This window comes from Mustelus asterias, chromosome 12, assembly GCF_964213995.1.
Source record: "Mustelus asterias chromosome 12, sMusAst1.hap1.1, whole genome shotgun sequence".
NCBI classification, from domain to species: domain Eukaryota; kingdom Metazoa; phylum Chordata; class Chondrichthyes; order Carcharhiniformes; family Triakidae; genus Mustelus; species Mustelus asterias.
In genome coordinates this window covers 57,161,804-57,178,631 of record NC_135812.1, presented here as the reverse complement: position 1 = coordinate 57,178,631, position 16,828 = coordinate 57,161,804, and the positions used below count along the sequence as shown (strand labels likewise).

At 42.6% G+C, this 16,828-nt stretch overlaps 1 protein-coding gene and 1 long non-coding RNA gene across 5 annotated transcripts in view; one reads left to right on the top strand and one right to left on the bottom strand.

Annotated features, from left to right (window-relative positions):
* Positions 1 to 16,828, top strand: part of recql5 (RecQ helicase-like 5) — a 111,055-nt gene that overhangs the window by 36,675 nt on the left and 57,552 nt on the right. The window lies entirely within an intron of this gene.
* On the bottom strand, positions 5,076 to 16,211 carry LOC144501486 (uncharacterized). Its single transcript, XR_013499119.1, has 3 exons — positions 15,737 to 16,211; positions 9,281 to 9,478; positions 5,076 to 7,333 (listed from the first exon to the last, which is right to left on the bottom strand). It is a non-coding gene; the product is annotated as an uncharacterized LOC144501486 (long non-coding RNA).

Sequence of the window (16,828 nt, the reverse complement as noted above, 5' to 3'; positions counted from 1 at the left end):
GTTGGTAGCACAGTCGCCCTGACTAAGCTGACTGAAGGGTGCTGTTGGAGGGGTAGTCTTTCGGATAATAATACGTTAACCCGAAGCCCTGTCTGCTCTCTTGGTGAATATAAAAGATCCACAAAGTTTCAAACAGGAACAGGAGAATTCCCCCCAGTGTCCCAGCCAGTATTTGTTGATCAATTAACACGTTACTGCTTTTGGGAACTTGCTGTGCGCAGATTAGCGGCCCCGTTTCCTATGTTACAGCAGTGACTAGACTTTTTTTAAAGTACGTTGTTGGTTGTGAAATGCTTCTGGTGAATGATGTTATGTAGAACAAAGAAAATTACAGCACAGGAACAGGCCCTTCGGCCTTCCAACCCTGCACCGACCATGTTGCCCGACTGAAGTAAAATCCCCTACCCTTTCGGGGACCATATCCCTCCACTCCTATCTTATTTATGTATTTGTCCAGACGCCCCTTAAAGGTCACTATCGTATCTGCTTCCACTACCTTCCCCCGGCAGCAAGTTCCAGGCACCTATCACCCTCCGTGTAAAACAAAAACCTGGCTCGTACATCTCCTTTAAACCTTGCTGCTCGCACCTTAACCCTATGCCCCCTAGTAATTGACTCTTCCACCCTGGGAAAAAGCTTCTGACTATCCACTCTGTCCATGCCCCTCATAATCTTGTAGACTTCTAGCAGGTCGCCCCTCAACCTCCGTCGTTCCAGTGAGAACAAAGCAAGTTTCTCCAACCTCTCCTCATAGCTAATGCCCTCCATACCAGGCAACATCCTGGTAAATCTTTTCTGCACCCTCTCCAAAGCCTCCACATCCTTCTGGTAGTGTGGCGACCAGAATTGAACACTATATCCCAAGTGCAGCCTAACTGAGGTTCTATAAAGCTGCAACATGATTTGCCAATTTTTAAACTCAATGCCCCGGTTGATGAAGGCAAGCATACTGTATGCCTTCTTGACTACCTTCTCCACCTGCATTGCCACTTACAGTACCTGTACACCCAGATCCCTTTGCCTATCAATACTATTAAGGGTTCTGCCATTTACTGTATATTTCCTATCTGTATTAGACCTTCCAAAATGCATTATCTCACATTTGTAAGGTAGATGCAAGTATGTTTCTTTCGGAACACTGTGGTTTTTGCTGAGATTTTATTTGGTGTTCTTATTGAAAAAGAATGAGGTGTTTTTGGCATGTAGTCACTTATCAGGAAATATTGCAGCCGGTTTGTACACCGCAAGGTCTTTCAAACACCAATGAAATATTTAATTTGTTTCTATGAGGGATAATTATTGACCAGGGGAGAACCCACTTGCTCCTCTTCAAATTGTGCCATGGGATTGTTTACATCCATTTGAGAGAACAGAAGGTGCTTTGATTTATTGTCTTTGAAAGACCAGTCCAGCTCACCCCCCTCTCCTGTTTTGTAGTTTCAGCCTGGATTATGTGCTCAAGTTTCTGGAGTGATAGTTGAACCCACAACCTTCCGAGTTGGAGGCTGGAGTACTGTCCACCCAACCAAGGCTGATGCGTTAACAAAATCTCTGTTGAAGTGACAAGGTTCATAGTTCAAACACAGTAAAGTTAAAAGTTTATTTATTAGTCACAAATGAAGCTTACATTAACACTGCAATGAAGTTACTGTGGAATTCCCCTAGTCGCCACACTCCAGTGCGTGTTCAGGTCAGTGCACCTAACCAGTACGGTTGGAAAGAGTCAGGGAGAAGACACGTAAATTGGCCACTGGTTGTTTGATGATCCTTGGCTGGCATGAGAAAGTCTGCTGATTGTGGAAGAAAGCCAATTCCACAGTTGAGTTCTTCAGTTGGTGGGGGTGAATGGGTGAAGGGATGGTGGAGAATAAGTTGGAGTGGAAAGATAGTGCAATTAGTTTTAGTTTTAATTGGATTTCCAGTTGACCAGCCCAAGTCTCCCATAGTTGACTACATGCTCCAACAGCCCTTTAGTCAGTGGATGTACTGAAACTGGCAAAGGACATAGACAGTTGTGTGGCTTGAAGCTGAGTTTGACAGCCAGGGGAAACTGTAGCTTTCTGCAGAATCTTTTTTATTTTGTCAGTTTGCCATTCCACCTGTGTCAGTTGGCAGTTTGCAAACATTTTACACCCCCAGCCCACAATCCACCATGACCAAATCTGCATCTGTCCCATCGTATTGTATATGGTTAGAATCCGAATCCTCAGGACTCTGAAGTTGAATATACACCATGTCTTAGTAGCACTCAGAAGAGATCTGGATAGCTGGTTTTCTTATCACTGGGCTCTGAATCCTGTTCTCTCAGTCAACCTGGCCCGATAATTGAGAGTTAGTAAGAAAGATTTTCCCCCACGGTTTGGAATTGAGTCTGTACACCTGACCAGACTCCTAATAGCTGTCATGTATACTTTCCAAGCTTATTCACCTTTGAGTTCACCATTCAGTAATGATCTCTCTAACTCACCTTGAAGTTTGACCTAGAATATGATTTCTGCACTTAATGTCAAGGCAATGTGTGGGCTCGCTGAGCTGCTCTTGCAGGGACATGACAGATCGAATGTCCTCCTTCCATTCTGTAACTGTTCTATGATAATGTCTTGTTTCTCACAATGTGGTGATTTTGGTAATCAGGAGTTTTCAAGTTTTCATCAGCAAAGCAAGCCCCAAGTCAGTCCTAACCTTCCAGGATTCTGCTTTTGGTTTGGGATGGAGCTGCCAACCTGGGCCAGTCAGGAAGTTAGATTTTTAGCTCATGGCTCTATTATGTGTTAGTAATTGATATATATTATTCAGAGTAGTTTAACGCCTCATGATGTAAATAGTTGACGGGCTATTTTCTCCTTTCATCACCAGAGGGTGCCATGTTGCACTGAATTGAACCTGGTTTTTAATACCAGGGTATCTGTAAATATCATTGTCCAGCTGCCTAGTAATTCGGCAGAAACTGATGCTGGATGCAAACATTATATACAGGGACTGTGTCGATGGGAAGATACAAAAGGTCGGGGACTTACTGAAGTTCATCTCTCAGCTATCTTGGTCCAGCCCAATGTGTGTAATGTAATGTAATCCAGCAGGGGGAATTTGTTCATTTAGTTGTATTCGAGTTATTCAATACTACTATCATTTTTAAGAAAAAATCTTACACTGGTTTATTCTATTTCAGAACTCCAGCTCTTGCTGTTTTTACTTTTTATTTAATTGTCAGAATGGTTGAATTAAATTTCTCTTGGATATGATTTAATTTTTATGCAACATGAAATAGGAGAAAGCTAAATTACACAAGGGTGTTTGTACTGTAGGTTATGAGGAAAAGTTGAAGTTGTAGAGATTTACAGCATGGAAACATGCCAGCCCTTTAACCCCTAAGCTAGTCCGAATTGCCCACGTTTGGCCCATATCCCTCTATACCCATTTTACCCATGCAACTGTCTAAACACTTTTTCAAAGACAAAATTGTACCCGCCTCTACTACTACCTCTGGCAGTTTGTTCCAGGCACTCACCACCCTCTGTGTGAAAGCATTGCCCCTCTGGACCCTTTTGTATATCTCCCCTCTCACCTTAAACCTATGCCCTCTAGTTTTGGACTTCCCTACCTTTGGGAAAAGATTTTGACTATCAAGCTGATCTGTGCCCCTCATTATTTTATAGACCTCTATAAGATCACCCCTCCGCTTTCTACGCTCCAGAGAAAAAAGTCCCAGTCTATCCAGCCTCTCCTTATAACTCAAAACATCAAGTCTCAGTAGCGTCCTAATAAATCTTTTCTGCACTCTTTCTAGTTTAATAATATCCTTTCTATAATAGGGTGACCAGAATTGCACACAGTATTCCAAGTGTGGCCATACCAATGTCTTGTACAACTTCAACAAGACGTCCTAACTGCTGTATTCAATGTTCTGACCAATGAAACCAAGCATGCTGAATGCCTTCTTCACCACTCTGTCCACCTATGACTCCACTTTCAAGGAACTATGAACCTGTACCCCTATATCTTTGTTCTATAACTCTCCCCAACGTCCTACCATTAACTGAGTAAGTCCTGCCCTGGTTCGATCGAGCAAAATGCTTCATCTTGCATTTATCTAAATTAAACTCCATCTGCCATTTGTCAGCCCACTGGCCCAATTTATCAAGATCCCGTTGCAATCCTAGATAACCTTTTTGGAGTTCTGAAGCCCTCGGCAGCTGCTGCAGCTTTCTGCTACACAGGCTATACACACATGGCAAAGACTCGCTAACTGTGGTTTAATGATCTGTCAGGTTACTGGTTTTACAGGTGCTGGTAGGCTTGCAGCTGGCTGCGGAGGACTTTCCCCTTCAGGGGAAGAGCATTATTTGCACCACTCTTGTCTCTCTCCTCTCTTTCTTAATTAAAGAAGCTTGTGAAAAGAAATAGGGCCTATTTTCTTTCAGACACTTTGAAGTGACCTAATTTTTCAAGATTATGATGGAAATTAACAAAATTGCTCAAATTCTGAGAGACCAGGCTTAGAAATGACAGAGTTAGGAAAAAAGAAAATACTATGGGTGCAGCTTGTACGTCTAAAGGGTAATGAAGCTGTGAAATAAGGGAATGACTCTAATGTCACAATATAGCTATATTCAAAAGACAGTTAATTGGATTTGGTTCTCAGGAATCCATAAATATGGTGGATTATAAAATAAAGACTAGCCATTTCTGTAATTAGTGGAGCACATAAAATCACGTTAGACATTAACAGTATTAAATGTCTCTGCTTCTTCTGGTCCAGTCGTAAAAGATTGATGTGGTGCCTAGATCCAGGCTTCACCTCTGGTCTATTGAGGATCATCATAGAAACTCTACAGTGCAGAAAGAGGCCATCTGGCCCATCGAGTCTGCACCGACCACAATCCCACCCAGGTGCTACCCCCATATCCCTACATATTTACCCGCTAATCCCTCTAACCTACGCATCTCAGGACACTAAGGGACAATTTTTAGCATGGCCAATCAACCTAACCCACACATCTTTGGACTGTGGGTGGAAACCGGAGCACCCGGAGGAAACCCACGCAGACACGAGGAGAATGTGCAAACTCCACACAGACAGTGACCCAAGCCGGGAATCGAACCCAGGTCCCTGGAGCTGTGAAGCAGCGGTGCTAACCACTGTGCTACCGTGCCGTCCTAAGTTGGGGTTAGGGTTGATCTCTCAGTACATTTTTTTAAAAATTAATTCGTGGGACATGGGTGTTGCTGGCTTGCCAACATTTATTGCCCATCCCTAATTGGCCTTGGAGGACAGTTGAGAGTCAACCACATTGCTGTGGCTCTGGAATCACATGTAGGTCAGACCCGGTAAGGAGGGCAGATTTCCTTCCCTAAATGACATTAGTGAACAAGAAAGGTTTTTCCGACAATCAACAATGGTTTCAAAGTCATCAGTAGATTCTTAATGCCGGATCATTTTTATTGAATTCAAATTCGAACAGCTGCTGTAGCAGGATTTGAACCCGGATCCCCAGAACATTAGCTGAGTTTCTGAATTAATAGTGCAGTGATAATACCACTAGGCCAGCGCCTTTCTCTAGGTTCATACGCATCAGACGAGAGCAAAATCAAAGCAGGTCTCCCGCCATTGATTGCAGTCCATTTACCTTTGCTTATGTGTAGACTCCTGTTAGACAGGATTTGACTTGGCTGTGACTTATCCTTCCCTTCTCCCTCTCAAATGGACGGCTTGCCAACTCGCACTTTGGGAGCATGAGTACTGAAGGTTCGCCACTTGGAAAAACTATTAGAAAGTTTCTGCTTTTAATGAGTTGTTCCTTTTTGGAGAGCAGGACAGGATAGATATCAGAGCCTTCTTGTGATAAATGTTATTATTTGATGGTTTTTAAGCTCAGAATTTGTTGAGGTGTGTCACTTGTGACAGCTGTGTTACATTCCACAAGAATGTGTGTGTCAAAATCTTCACTGAGTGCAGGAGTTTGTGACTTTTCTGTAAGATTGGTGTTCTGTTTCTGCAATGCCCTCTGCTCAGCAGTTGTTTATCAATAGATTTTCGATATTCCTCGTTGTAACACCACATCCCACCAATCCACTATTGTGCGGATTTCGAGCAGCAATATCTGGTGGGGGACGGGGTGTTGCAGTCAATGTTATTTATCAGTCTGTACTGGTCAGTTAGTTTGGTAAAATATGAGGGGCTCTGATCGGTTGATTAGATTGGCGTGAACAGATCAGTTACATTCCTTTATTTGCAACAATTTATTAAACACCTTGAATTGTAAAATATAAATCATAGTAAAGAATGTGTAGCAACCCAACAGAAGGCCCTGTTTGAGAGTTCGAGGAAAAGTGATAGATTGAACAGAGCAATGATCTGATGCTGCTCCGAAGAGCATAGCATTTAGCATGAATATCATGTGTGCCGGATGGCATTTAAAAGCAGCTGCTGTGAAAGCTGATGTAAGAGTGATAGCACCCAGGTTGTAGCAGGAATGTACTGTGATTGGAGACTGTGGTCAGGAATTGCTCCTGTGGTGACCTAACCAGATTGTAATATCCAATTGCATGGGCACTATATGAGTAACTGCAGTAATTGGAGTATATTGCCAGGCTGAAATAACCCCCCTTCAGTATCACAGAAGATTAGTTGGTATCTTTGCTGATCCTGTTGTATATGGCCATGTTACAGGCTTTGAGCTGAATAACAGCCAGTCTCACTGAGGCCAGGATGATTTGTGGAGTTTGTTAGGTTGGAAGATGGTTACTGTGCTTGTTGCTCAGATGGAGGTTGCTGGGTTCTCCTAGTGTGTGTGTGTGTGTAGTGCATTAACATTGTTGTTGGCATTGCTGGATAAACCTCCAGCATTTTGCCACTTGGTGCATTTGCTAGGAGCTGCGCTATCTGATGAAGAGTTTACATAAGATGAAAGTGAAGATTTCAACAGTTTCTGGCATTATGTATTTCAATAACTGCAAGGAGTTTAGAGTGTTGGCTAATGTTTTATGTTAATTTGGTATAGGGTTTTTGGGATGTTCTTTGATAGCCAACCAATCAACCAGCAAAACTGTCATAATGGGGTCGACTGCATTGATCTTCGACTAGGTGTTTTGTTCCATCTTAATTATGATTTGAAGTTTCTGCTCCCACAAGGTGACACAGGACAAACAAAGATAAACAGCACAGTTCTTCTTCAGGTGTGCACCACCACCAGCTGCTTGTGTGTTGTAATATCCATCGGGGATTCCTGCTGTTAGGGATGGGATTTGGGCTTCACTCGGCCACCTTTTTTGCCGCAAATGCAGGAACAGCAGCAGTAGATAACAGGAATGAAAAACAGCAGGAGAAAAGTACCTGGGAATAAGACAGAACACTGTCATCTTTGCAGAATTCACAGAATTACCCAGTTGTAACTCTAGATAAAATTTATAGCGCAGAACCATTTGGGCCAAGCAGGTCAATGCTGGAGTTTATGCTCTGAGAACATCTGCAGCCTGACTTCAACTCAATCTATCGCCTTGTCCTTCTATTTCTTTATTCCACATGTGTTTATCTAATTTCCCCTAAAACACATCTATGCCTCAACCACTTCATGTGGTTGATAACTTCCTTTGATAAGGTTCCCCATGGTAAGCTATTGCAGAAGATACGGAGGCATGGGATTGAGGGTGATTTAGCGGTTTGGATCAGGAATTGGCTAGCTGTAAGAAGACAGAGGGTGGTGGTTGATGGGAAATGTTCATCCTGGAGTTCAGTTACTAGTGGTGTACCGCAAGGATCTATTTTGGGGCCACTGCTGTTTGTCATTTTTATAAATGACCTGGATGAGGGCGTAGAAGGATGGGTTAGTAAATTTGCGGATGACACTAAAGTCGGTGGAGTTGTAGACAGTGCGGAAGGATGTTGCAGGTTTCAGAGGGACATAGATAAGCTGCAGAGCTGGGCTGAGAGGTGGCAATTGGAGTTCAATGTGGAAAAGTGCGAGGTGATTCACTTTGGAAGGAGTAACAGGAATACAGAGTACTGGGCTAATAGTAAGATACTTGGTAGTGTGGATGAACAGAGGGATCTGGGTGTCCATGTGCATAGATCCCTGAAAGTTGGCACCCAGGTTGATAGGGTTGTTAAGAAGGCGTACAGTGTGTTAGCTTTTATTGGTAGAGGGATTGAGTTTCGGAGCCAGGAGGTCATGTTGCAGCTGTACAAAACTCTGGTGCGGCCGCACTTGGAGTATTGCGTACAGTTCTGGTCGCCGCATTATAGGAAGGATGTGGAAGCATTGGAAAGGGTGCAGAGGAGATTTACCAGGATGTTGCCTGGTATGGTGGGAAGGTCTTATGAGGAAAGGCTGAGGGACTTGAGGTTGTTTTCATTACAGAGAAGGTTAAGAAGTGACTTAATAGAGGCATACAAGATGACCGGGTGGATAGTGAGAGCCTTTTTCCTCGGATGGTGATAGCTAGCATGAGGGGACATAGCTTTAAATTGAGGGGTGATAGATATAGGACAGATGTCAGAGGTAGGTTCTTCACTCAGAGAGTAGTAAGGGCGTGGAATGCCCTGCCTGCAGCAGTAGTGGACTCGCCAACATTAAAGGCATTTAAATGGTCATTGGATAAACATATGGATGATATTGGAATAGTGTAGGTTAGATGGGCTTTAGATTGGTTTCACTGGTCGGCGCAACATCGAGGGCCAAAGGGCCTGTACTGCGCTGTAATGTTCTATGATAGTGAGTTCTACAATCTCGGCAATTATTGGATATGCATACTACCCAGCATAATGCTGGACCAAAGAGATCAGGAAACTTTGAGAGAACCTTGATTAGCAACATTCTAAAGTAGCACAGATGACAACCAGCAGGGAGCAAATTGCGTATTGTTAGTCAGGCTATTCTTCCAACTTTACAGAGTCCAAAAATTAAATACAATTATGTTTAAATATTGGCAGTTGGCATTATGCCTTGGACATGATCTGATTGAGCAAGTACATTTGTACCTTTAGCCAACTCTGGGATGTTCGGCAGCAAGCATTTGTTTCAGGTGGTCAGTGAGACCCCACATATCTGTTGTAGGAGAGCATTGCTGTCTGGTGTGGTCCAGAGAAGCTGTTAATGTGCTTGTGCTCAGTGATTCAGGACTGTGCTCCTTGGATTAATCATCTTGAATGATTAATGTTAGTTCTTTAGTATTGAAAGATTCAATAACTTCTTGTGCCTCATCAATGACCTATATCAAGCCTGAGGAATACATTGAGCAAATCTGTAATTATTTCCACCCAACTTTGTTATCCAGTACTTACAGATAAATGTCAGGATGATCAGAAAAGAGACATATCTGACAATGTCAGACTGCTGGAATTCTCGAACTTTGACAAGCAGATTGTTGATTAAAGCCTTCAACTCCTCGAGCCCGAAAGACATTCTGACAGAGCTGCAGAAACAAATGAGAGAGCAATTCGATAGCACAGGAAATGTTTAATGGGTCACTGGATAATTGTCTGTAAAAGAGAACAGTTTTACATTTTAAGATTAAGACGTATCTGGTTGTTAGACGGGGAAGGAGTCTGAAAAATGTTTAGAGCAGTTAAAGATTCTGGACTTCTCATTCCCAGAGGCAATGAAAATAAAGCTTGGATAAGTACAACAAAGACAGAATCCAAAAATTGGCTAACATTTCCATTGGAGAGTTTTTAGAACTTGTGTGTTTTTCAGCATTTACTCTCTCTCTCGCTGTGTTTTACTCTGAACATGGTGTCAGCTGTGGTACAGTGAGTGAAACTCCTGCTTCTTCTCAGTTAGAAGGTTGCTCCCCAGATCTGAATACGTAATCCAGCCTGACACTTCAGTACACCACTGAGGGAGTGCTGTAATATTAGGTGGCTCTTTTGAGTGAGATGTTGAGCTGAGGCCCAGTCTGCTGCCTCATGGACGTGAAAGGTACCATGGCACTACTCTAAGAAGAGCAGGGGTGTTAGCCCCTAGTGTACGGGCCAACGTTTATCCCAAAATCACTAAAACAGATCATCGAGTCATTTGTGCATCACTGTTTGTGGGACTTTGTGTCTAGCTTCCTGCATTAAGTGACGACACTTCAGAAGCACTTAATTAATTTAAATAATTTTGGAGTACCCAGAGATAGTAAAAGATACAATGCAAATTCTTCCATTTATATGTTCTATTGTCTGGAGCGCCTGTCAATTTTTAAGCAATTGCATAGTTTGGCAATTACATTGTTAAGCCAGTTGCATTGTTAAAGGCATGATCACCTTTGGCTCACCTGTAAATGAACGCAGCTGGAACAGTGTGGGGTCACTCACCCTCCTGAGCTGTCTTGGAAAATAAACCCATCAGAGGTAATTAGCTTCAGATTAATTATTTCACCATATGTAATTATTGTACTTAACATTGTAGCAGGGGGTGAATATTAGCCTTTGGTAACTAGTTGCAGAAAAAGAAGGTCTTTGTCTCTATCCTCTGAAGGAAAGGGTAGTATACTGCTGCTGACAAATCAAGTTCCAGGATAGCAGAAGGAAGATGTAAAATATCAGGCTTTGATTATCCACCAATTTTTTCAGAGGCAGAACCATATGAGCAATGGAAAACAGAAGTTAATGTGCAGACATGGGTTACTTCATTACCCTGAGAGTTGCAAGGTATGGCTTTGCCATTGTCAGCAAAAAGTAAAATTGGAGTAGCGTACTTTCAGAATGGAACATTGATTTGGTTTGGATAACAACCTTCTGTTAGAGTACTTGGATAAATTCTACAAGAAGGATGAGTTATTGGACATGTGTAAAACCTGGTCAGCCTCTGATTAAATTTAAGAAATCAGTCTATGGAGGAATGTGTTAATTTTGATAGATGGTATAAGAGACTGAAGAGATTAAACTTGGCATCCAGGAGTTAGTATTCAAATTTACATTATTCAATTGTTCACACATTTCTCATGTCGATAGACTTTTAACATTGATGGGAGTTCAATTCCAAGGTAAAGACTCTCTCTTTTAGACCAAATGGCTGCTGCCCTAAAAATTCTACGAGAGTGTGTTTCCATCTACTTTTGTATTGAAAACAGGCGACTGATAGTTTCGATATTGTCCAAATATTAAACAACAATGGGCTTATTCATAAGCAGTCTGAAGATTGTCGTACCTTTTACTGATTTGAAAGTTGAGACAAAAAGTGGGGTCTGAGATGGTGACTGCAGATGCATAAACCCGAGAACTGCGTGGGGAATGGCTAATCAGTGTTGTTGGTGTATTGCATAATATTTGGAATCACATTTACCGCAGCAATAGAATTGAGTTTTTAAAATAACACCAAGCAGAAAATTCCAAGGCTTAAAATGATGATGGGGATTGTCAGGAAGGACTTGTGTTGGTTACTGAGAGTTTGAATCCAGTGATGAGTATTTTGATGGCTAGTTCAATCAGCTATGCCATTTTAGACAGCGGTTGCACTTCCACTGTGTGAGGGGTGGACTGACTTAACTGCTACCTGGAGTCTTTTGATGAGGCAGATTAGTGGAAGGTTAAGGAGTGTGAAAGCTCTACCTGCTTTGGGTTTGGAGATGATAACACACTGTCTTCGAAAAGGATAGTCCCCCTTGTAGGATAGCTGGGATCAGTCTTTCTTCAGTGCAGGCGTGGTTTCTAGCGATATATCTTTATTGTTAAGCAGGCCTTGGATGAAGTAAGCACAGATGCCGCTGCGCAAGAAGAATGACAGAGCGATCGTGTTCAGGAAAGCCATAGATCTACATTTTACTAGAATAGGCCATTACTGTCTACATTAAAGAAGCCAGAAGTTTCTCATCAAAGAGTTCAAGAAGTTTGGTTAACTTTTTAAGAGTAAGAATTTGGTGAACAAAAAGATGATTATCTGGAATTTGTATAGACGGTTTGCATATTCAGCACTACAAAAACTGAAAGCTTTACTGCAAGACGCTGGAGTGCGTGATAAGGAATGTAACTTATTGAGCGAGTCACAGCTTGGTGTGAAATATGTATAAAATATCAGAAAGACACCACGTCCTGTTGTGAGCTTGTCCCTAGCCAGGGAATTTCACGATGCAGTAGGAATAGACTTAAAAGTATGGGACAGAGATGGGGTTTTTTCCTACACTTTTTTTATAGATATGGTGACCAGATTTAGCTTATCAATTTTAATACATGGGAAGGACAAACGGACCATTGTTGATAAAACCCAAGGAGAAACAGGTGGGAAAAGGATTAGGAAAGTCAACAAAATTCCTGACCGATAATAGTGGGGAATTCACCAATTTTGAGATGTATGAAAATTTGAATATCATAGTTAAGCACACTGCAGCTGAGAGCCCATTCAGTAATTGTATGTGTGTGCGTGCGTGCAGTGATGGGTGACATGTTGCATAAAATATTGGCTATCAACCACATTGCAAATGGCGTGGCATGGGCAGTGTATGTAAAGAGCTCTTCACAAATAATTGGAGTATAGTCTGTATCTAGAATCATAGAATAGAATAGAATCCCTACAGGGCAGAAGGAGGCCATTCAGCCCATCGAGTCTGCACCGACCACAATCCCACCCAGGCCCTACCCCCACATATTTTACCCGCTAATCCCTCTAACCTATGCATCTCAGGACTCTAAGGGGCAATTTTTTTTTAACCTGGCCAATCAACCTAACCCGCACATCTTTGGACTGTGGGAGGAAACCGGAGCACCCGGAGGAAACCCACGCAGACACGAGGAGAATGTGCAAACTCCACACAGACAGTGACCCGAGCCGGGAATCGAACCCGGGACCCTGGAGCTGTGAAGCAGCAGTGCTAACCACTGTGCTACCGTGCCGGTGTAAGGCAGGAATCCAAAGTTGTCCTTGGTTCTGTCGGATGCTCCCTTGCTCTCGAAGTGACTAGCATTAGCTGTACATTTTCTGCTTGTCTGAATCATAGAATCTCTAGATGCAGAAGGAGGACATTTGGCCCATCAAGTCTGCACCAACTCTCCGAAAGAGCATCTTAGTCTGGCCCAATTCCCTCATCCCCATAACCCTGTGCATTTAACACGGCTAATCCCCCCAACCTACATTTCTTTGGTCTGTGGGAGGAAACCGGAGCACCCAGGGTAAACTCACGTAGACATGGGGAAAACGTGTAAACTTCACACAGACTGTCACCCAAGGCCGGAATCAAACCCAGGTCCCTAGCACTATGAGGCAGCAGTGCTAACCATTGTGCCACTGTACTGCCCGTTGCTTGCAAGCAGAAAGACTTTCATTAAAGCTGAGGTTCTGGAAAAAATCTGGTAGATCAGGAGTGACATTGAACCAACAATCTTATATAGAAAATGTTAGTTGCTTCCTAATAAATCTGGTCAGATCCTCACAAAAAGAGGATCTAAGCATCTAAGGAAGAAACAGACCAATCAAGAAGTTTGGGCAGTTGAACTGGTTGTTCACTCATACTAGACCTGATGCTAGTTACGATGTGGTGGAACTGAGTATTATGATGAAGTACGCTAGGGTTGAGGAAGGCAGCACAGTGGTTAGCAGTACTGCCCCACTGCACCAGGGACTTGGGTTTGATTCCAGCCTCGGTTGACTGTGTGGTGTTTGCATGTTTTCCCTGTGTCTCCGTGGGTTTCCTCCGGGCACTCCAGTTTCCTCCCACAGTCCAAAGATATGCAGGTTAGGTGGATTGGCCATGGTAAATACATGGGATGATGTGGAGATGCCGGTGTTGGACTGGGGTAAACACAGTAAGGAGGCTAACAACACCAGGTTAAAGTCCAACAGGTTTATTTGGTAGCAAGTGCCACTAGCTTTCGGAGCACTGCTCCTTCGTCAGTTGAGTGGGAGATCTGCTCATTAATAGCAAACAGGGCATATAAAGACACAAACTCAATTTACAGAATAATGATGGGAATGCGAGTCTTTACAGCTAATCAAGTCTTAAAGGTACAGACAATGTGAGTAGAGCGAGCATTAGCACAGGTTAAAGAGATGTGTATTGTCTCCAGACAGGACAGCCAGTGAGACTTTGCAAGTCCAGGCAAGTTGTGGGAGTTACAGATAGTGTGACATGAACCCAAGATCCCGGTTGAGGCCGACCTCATGTGTGCGGAACCTGGCTATCAGTCTCTGCTCAGCGACTCTGCGCTATCGTGTGTCGTGAAGGCGGCCTAAATTAAGCGAAATGTACACAAGTTTTCAGCCTTGGGTGAACTGGAATACATGATGGTTGGTCATTTTTAGTGAGACTTCACATGCTATTCTAGCACAGCAGGATTCATCATGCTCTTGGTGAGATAGAATGATCAATGTTGCCCATTGGTTTGGGAAGCAAAGAAAATAAAAAGGGTAGTGTAAAGCACCTTGGATGTTGAAACACTAGCATTAGTAAAAGCAACAGATTTAGGGGTCTACTTATCCAAAACACTGCCCTGTGTATAGTATTTCTGACGATGTGAGAAAAGTTTGCCCATGGAATGGTATGTTGATAACTGGTCTCTGTGGGATAATGTTTACTGAATGAAAAGTATCACTGAAAAAAAGGCTAAGAATAGACCTAGCTAGCATAAAAGAAATGTTAGAGAAAATGGAGATCTTGAAGATATAATGAGTTGACACAAGTTACCAATAATCAGACTGTTTTTACAAAAAGAGATGTCCGCTCCAAGAAATTATTAAATTATTGAAAGAGGGATGTCTTAAAACCAAAATTTTTCTTTTGCTTTGTGATCATTTTACATATATATGGTAAAGGGAATGTGGGATTTATCATGGACTTTGTTTCTTTTCGCTTGGAATGAAAAAATATGTTCATTTTCCCAAAGCTTTAATTTTAAAAGAGGGAATCTGTGAATGTGTCAGCAATTACATTGTTAAGGCAATAAGACCATTGAGCAGTGGCTCACCTGTGAATGGACATTTGTTCCTCAATTTGTTGATGTGGTTTAATCAGTTGTGCAGAGTGTAAGTGAATACAGCTGGAACAGTGGAGGGGGGGGTCTGACACTCAGCTGAGCTGTCTTGAAAACAAACTCGCCTGATACAACAAAAACTAGCTTTAGACTCATTCTTTCACCAATTAACACAAACTCCGGATAGCCAAACTGTTCCCAACCTCTTGCCCACTGTAACCTAATCCCTGCTACTGTTCTGAATGCTGACTACTGAGTTGCCAATCTCAACACTAGCTTCACTTGTCTGCTGAAACAGAACTGCAGAAATCTGCTGAGCAGACTTCAGTTCAGAGGATTCACAAGGAAAACCTTGGCAATGCAGAAAGATTCCTGCTGCTTTCAAAGGGTTAATCTGTGTCTTTATGGAACTCATTACACCCATGGCCCCTGTCCACAGTAATGCTTTTCACCCTTTTCCTGGTGGAGGACCCGTTATAAAGATTGGCCCCCAAAAGGAAACAATGCTCTCATTTCATTCGTATATGGCAGAGAAGTAATGTGCTCGTCAGACAACAAATAAAGCAAAGCAGAAACCTAATGATTTTAGAGAGCCCAGTTTGGGAAAGGATGTTTCAGTGCAGCTGTAGAGCTCTCTTCCATTGCCAGTTTCCGATTGTTTGTTTGTATTTTACACCCTGTTTCCTTCTCCGTTTTGTGGGGAATCCTACAATTAAATTAAATTAAATTTGCAATTACATTCCTGGTATATTTATATTTTGGGTATATTAATATGAATGTTGGGTTTCTTTGCAAAAGCCTCCAGTTTCTAAAAGTGCCAGCGTGTCTTGATGAAATAAGCTGTGTCCTTACCTTCTGCTCGCAGACTTGTTATACTGAAGTGCCACATTCTCTTCTGCTGTGTGGCTCGCACATACTTTGCTTGCACTGAGAAAGCAGCTATGTTCACACTGAGGAAGTATTCTGAGTGAGCTCTTTGAGGTGCTGTTGGCCTTTGGTCAGAGAATATAGGAGCTGTGTTTGCTGTAGCTCAGCCCCTAAACGAAGGACAAAGCCTGCTCTCATAGACATAGGAATGCATTGGTTGAACCCAGCAATACTTGTCCAACTATTAATGGGTATTTCATTGCAGCAAGCACAACAGTAGCAAAGTCACACTTGTACAGACCAATTTGAGTAACTGTTTCTCTATTGTGCTCAGAGAATGAGGGAGTGGCACCGTAATTAATTGCTTATACAAATACTTTTGACAGACAAAGTATTTGTCTCCAGCTTCAGCCTGTGCTGTACAGTTAGCTCCCCATTGCTCTATTCCAACATAGCCAACTGCATCATCTTCCTATAGCTGGAGCAGAGTACATGTGGATATAGAAGCAGGAGGTGGCCATTCAGCCTCTAGAGCCTGTTCTGTGACTCAGATCATGGCTAATCTATACCTCAACTGTTATTTCTTTACCCCCACCACCACCACATCCCCATGCTCCATATCCCTTGATATCTTGTGTAACAAAATTAATCGACCTCAAGCTTTCGTTTGATCCCCAACATCCATAGCCATTTGGCAGAGAGAGTTCCAAATTTCCACTACTCTTTGAAAAACTGCTTCCTGATTTTGCTGCTGAATGGCTGAGCTCCAGTTTTATGGTTTTATCCCCTTGTTCTAGATTTCACCTCCACAGCAAATAGTATCTCTGTCTCTACCCTCTCAAATTCCTTTCGCATTTTAACCACTTCAGTTAGATCACCATAAACAACCTGCTTTCATTATTGAACCCCTTTTGCCTGGTATCATTCTATGATCCTGTGCTGCACCCCCTTTCCAAAGGAATAGCTGCAGTGTCTAAAATCGAACACAGTATTCCAGACTGGGTCTGACCAAGACTCTGTGCTAGAAGAGGTCAACATTCCATTCGTGGTTTTGATTACTTTTCAGATCTGTGCATT